The sequence below is a fragment of the Tupaia chinensis genome, unplaced genomic scaffold (genome assembly GCF_000334495.1).
Source record: "Tupaia chinensis unplaced genomic scaffold, TupChi_1.0 Scaffold000386_1, whole genome shotgun sequence".
NCBI lineage: Eukaryota > Metazoa > Chordata > Mammalia > Scandentia > Tupaiidae > Tupaia > Tupaia belangeri.
Genome location: NW_006159888.1, coordinates 3,843,803 through 3,849,003, shown reverse-complemented (window position 1 = coordinate 3,849,003; position 5,201 = coordinate 3,843,803). Strand labels below are relative to the sequence as shown.

The window sequence follows — 5,201 nt, the reverse complement described above, 5'->3', positions numbered from 1 at the left end:
CCCTACACAATGAGAGCACTGCCCGGAATCTCTCCAAAATCAAAGAGCAACTAAGGCTTACACTGCTCAGTTTAGAAGGCAGGATTCACCACGTTGGCCTTATCACACTACAGATTAGTGTCATTCTCTCAAGAGGGGAGCCACATTAGAGGTCAGGGTCATAAGACCAGAGAGCATGTTGAAAATTTCTTTGCATCTGGTCCATATTCAAATACCATTCAGTTTAATCTGATGAGCAGTCTAGGCAGGGTAGGTGTGCAAAGCTTCTGAACATGGGCACTGGGGCTCCCCTTCCTCTCCTTGAACAATGCAGTCCCAGGATGTGAATCCAGTTTCTTCTGAAGAGACTGACTCCTGGCTCATGTGTTTCTCATCCTCACCTAAGAATCTTGCAGTTGAGTTGCCTGGCATCTGTCTGTCCTTGGAGCTACTCATGTGTACCAAAGAACGTTTGCATTCCTTATCCCTGTCTCCATACCACAGCCTGGTTCAGAGGAGGGTGCAGCTAGTGGACAGGGTATCCTGAGTTCCCTCCAGGCTGGGCAGGCTGTCCTTGTGCCCGGGATGGAGAGCTTTATCAAACATTGGCTTAGAAGATGAGTCTGGGGTCTTCAGACAACTGGGACCCTGAGTGCTCTGGAAAAAAAAATGGGACTTAGAAAAGATATAAAGTAACTGCCCCCCGGGCCGTAACAACTGCAAAGGGAAGACCAAGAGCTGGAATTGAGATGTTCTCCACAACCTCTGTACCCCACAAGCTCACCTTCAGGCAGCAGCATCCTTCTCTTCCCCAGTACAAATGGCACCCCTTGCATACAGTCAACCTCTTGGATTTAAGACCAGTTCTCTGCTGAGTTTCTGACCAGGTACAGTGTGAGTGCTCCTGACACATGTGTACCTAGTCCTAAAGAGGGCCTTTATCTCTGAGAGGGAGGTGAGATTCCTGCCTCCATCTGCACTAGCAGGATGCCGAGCTTGGCCTCACAGGCAGGAGGCTTACACAGCTATGTCCAGCATGCAAGGACATTTTATTTCTTCCAAGGACCTTTTCTCCCTGTCCTTGTTCAAGCTGATGGAAGTGGCTCCTCCACCTAGACCTGGCTTAGATAAGCCTCCCTGGCAGTCGAGGAAACAGCTGAGCCTCTTATCAGGCAGCTGCAGGGGGATCAGGCAGCCCTGTGCTAGCCCCGTGCTGGGCAGCATGGTGCTGATAAAGCAGCCTGGGCCAGCAGCTCGCTGGCTGCCTTCTCAGACCCATCTCAAGAGTCTAACCTCTCAGAAATAGAAGCAGTGAAACCAGGAAACTTTACTATCTTAGACACCAATGCAGGACAGACTTCTGGGGGCTGCAGGTGACAGAACTGATTGGGGACAAATGGAGATAAAGGTTTGGCAAGGAGGGCTGGTGAAGAAGGGGCATTGGAAGGGCCCTTGGGCTCCAAATATGGCAGTGGAAGTTGGTGCCTCTCCCAGGTATAGCAGGATTACATGTGTGGTTTGAGCCCCTCAGAATTCCCCGAGGGACAGATGCTATTATTCCTGTTTCACAGTTAAGACACTTAGAATCTGGAAGGAAAGGAGGTGTTGAGGGACTTGATCTTATGGGGCATGTTCAGGTAGGAAGCCAGGTTTGCTGGCACCAAAAGCCCAGGCTGTTGCCTTCCTCCATCCTGGGAGCTCTGGCTGGGAGACTTTTACCCATCTACACACACTTACTCCAATGATAACACATTCTACCTTCAGACGTTAGCATTCTCTCCTAAGCTTCTGTCGCTGTTAAAAGCCCAGCATATCTGGTAAGTTCAGAGAAGGAGCTGAGCCATCTTTGACTGATTTGCAATAGTTCAAACATATGAGAGGTCTTCAAAAAGTTTACTAAAAATGCATATGGTGAAAAGCTATACAAGAAAAAAAAAAAGAAGCAGGATTTCAAAAACATTTTGCACAAAAATAAGCTCATACTTTTAAAGTCCCCTCATGCTTATACTAAAAAAAAAAAAACAGTTTCATTGTTTATTTGAAATTCAGATTTAACTGGCATTTTACCAGTTTTACCTGGCAACTTTAGGAGGATCAGATCTGGATGTGGGTGTTTTTCAAAGATCTCTGGTGACTTTCTCTACAGCTGGAGCTGAGAACCAAGAGCAAGAGGCCCTACCTTGAGTGAGCTCCCCTGAGTGGGTCCCAGGCCAGGTCCCATAGCAAAGCCTTCAGGTGGATAGAGCATTCCTGGTCTTCCAAAGACATACTCAGGAAGCTTTCCCAGACTGTCTCTGTACCCATTCTTTTCATCCATTTCATAGAGCTGTTATGGTTTGGATGATAGTTAGTCCTCTAAAGTTTCATGTTTTGGAATTTGATGTTAGGAGATAGTGAAGTCTAGTGGGTGGTGATTGGTTCATGGCGATTGCATCATGTTTGCAAGAATCCTATGGATAGACTGATGATTGAGAGCGCTGTCTCTCTTTCTGCGTGTGTCTGCCATTCTCTGTCTTTCTGTCATCTGTGTCGTAGGCCAGCCTGAAACTAGGCCCATGTCTTTGGACTTTCTAGCTGCCAGAATTGTGAGTTTTGTGAATAAACCTCTATTTTCCTTATAAATTACTCAATCTTAGATATTTCTATTAGCACAGCAATAAAGGCCTTCCACCATTGTTAAAACCCTTTTTTAAAAGTTTACTTATTTTATCATGAAAAAGAGTGCATGTCTATGCATGTATGGGAGAAACAAGTGCATGTATGGGAAAATAGAAGAAGAGAGAAATACCTTCAGCAGGCCCTCATCATGCCATGAGCCCCTTTCCTAGTCCTCCCCAAGAGCGTGGGCTCATGCACACAGCCTGTTTTCAGGTTCACTAGGCATCCAAACCCATGGTCAGCTGCGGCTTCTAGCACTGCAGTTTAGTAAGCTATGGACTATACCACCAAGGCTGAGCCAGAAACCTATTTTTAATGTAATCTTAATGTAAATTTTAAAATCACATCTTGATTTTTCATACTTTAAATAATGTAATTGTGGAAGTGATTTGGTAATTGCATATATGAAAATATAGAATAATAATTTATTATTCATAACTCTCTGATCTCCCCTACCATACTGTACTCCCTTTATACTTCTCATCGCACTCCTGACCAAGGGTTTGATGAGAGTTGAGAGCCTCAGACTCTCAGATCTCCAGCCTCCCAGCTTTGTCAGGTTTCTTTCCTGTAGCTGATACCTCATCAGGGACCTCCCTGTCTGTGTCCACTGTTCTCACCCCTGATAGCTTCTGTTTGTGTCATCCTGATCCTCCCAAGTGCTTCCCTAAACTATAGGCTGTCCTCCCCATCCCTGCCCTACTTGACAATTCCCAGAGAATCTCCTTCTCTATAATCATTCACTTGCAGTGATTGATCATTGCCTACATGAAAAGACTCAGCTTTCTTAATGTGATCTTCAAGACTTTCATTGGCCATTACTCACCCACACAGATGAACAATAAAATTTATTAATGATGTTGAACATGGTAGTGATGGTAGAAGAAGTAATAAAACAAGGAAAAGGAAGAGAGGAAAATAAGCTCATGATAACTACTGGGTTTAGTTATTTATAGTCTTTCTTCTGTTTTCTCCTAGAACTACAGCTTTTTTAATTCCCAAAACAAAATTCAAAAGTAGTTATTGAAAGGAATAAAATTAAAAATTGCATTGATTCAATATGAAACCATCCATACTTTAAAAGGATACAGTCATTTGAAATCTGTAATGTTTTAGACAGTCTGGTTTATCTGGGTGCCCTTATCATGATTGCTCAAACAGATCCAATCCTATATCTGCCTAATGTCTTTTTGGGTAACTGTTTTTATTTTGTTACTTGGTTTTCTTGAGTGAAGACTTCTTGCCTTTATCAGAGTGAAGACTTCTTGCCTTTATCAGAGGAATTATCACCCCAGTCTGAATGAAGTGTGGATTGTATTTCTTACCCTTCTCCTCCTAATACTGTGTATTAGCTTTCAAACCTGCTGTGGAAATACTAAGACCCCTGATGAGAAATGATGAACAAAGCATCCTGTTTTATACTGGCAGCACTGAAACAACAGAATGGTGCAGACCACTCATTCCTGTTGGTCATTAGACATGAACTGGCTGTCCAGCATCAACCATGCCATCTACAAAATTTGAAGTGAAACAAACTCTTAAGTTTGTTTGCTTTTCTCTGATTAGTCTCCAGAGCATTTATCACTTTCTATGAAAGAAACATTTAATTTAGATAGCAGTTGATTTGTGTCATTGGATTTCAACTGACAAGAGGCAGAGTTATGTATGTGTTTATGACTTCTTTGCTCTTAAAAGATTAATGTTGGGAAAATATAAATCACAAGACCAGGACAAGGGGCTGGGAAGATGGAGCCACGCTTACCAGAGTGATGGATTAAGATTCATTATGGAGTATTTTCATCAGTTAGAGAAATGGTGGGATGATGGGGTGGAGGGATGATGGCTCAGGAGTTGGAAGAGGAGTGGCTTCCCCCACCCCCAGGCACAGAAATAAGACAGCACAGTACTTGAACCCAGGGTCAGCAGCTTCCCGGCACATTGCAGATACAAAATGAGGAAGTGAACTGATGACTTCCTGAAGCATCTTTCCTGCCCTGATACCCAAAAGACAGGATTTGGAGGACAAAGGAGGTCTCACAACACAGTGGGAAGGACACAGGAAACTCCACTGTTCCAGAAAATATACAAGTACTCCCTGCTCCTCCTGACCACAGGAACTGGCTCTCCGAGCCTCCCTCCCACCCCCAACCTCACAGAGTGTGAGTCTAGGCTTCTGGCCACTGAGATCCTGTGTGTATGTTTGTGTGTGTGTACTGTCTGTGCTAAGTACCACTCCTAGAGTAACACAAGGTGCCATGTGTTGTCTACCACCTCCTTCTTACAGATGAGTGAGCTAAGGCTCAAAGAGGGGAGCCAGACCTCATGACCAAATCTATGTGGCACCAAACCCAGCTCCCTCTGGCACTCAGGATGTTCACTCAAAGTGCTTTTAAGACAACTTTTGTAAAGATCAGTTTGTTGATGTGCATGTGTCATTTTCTTTACCACCACCCAGGTAGTTCATTCCCAATATTTATATCGAAATATACTCTGTCTTACCCAGCACCCTTTCTTTTTTTAAAAAAAATTTTATGCCAAATAACTCATGCACACACATGAGGGAA

At 43.9% G+C, this 5,201-nt stretch overlaps 1 protein-coding gene across 2 annotated transcripts in view; it reads left to right on the top strand.

Moving 5' to 3' along the window:
• GYPC (glycophorin C (Gerbich blood group)) overlaps positions 1-5,201 on the top strand; it is a 32,091-nt gene that overhangs the window by 14,430 nt on the left and 12,460 nt on the right. Inside the window, exon 1 of one of the 2 annotated variants that reach the window (XM_027773889.1) lies at positions 4,600-4,796. The exons of the other annotated variant lie outside the window; for it this stretch is intronic. The gene's annotated coding sequence lies outside the window, so the exon portion shown is untranslated. Of the gene's footprint in view, positions 1-4,599; positions 4,797-5,201 lie in introns of those variants that run through there. 2 annotated transcript variants of the gene reach the window in all.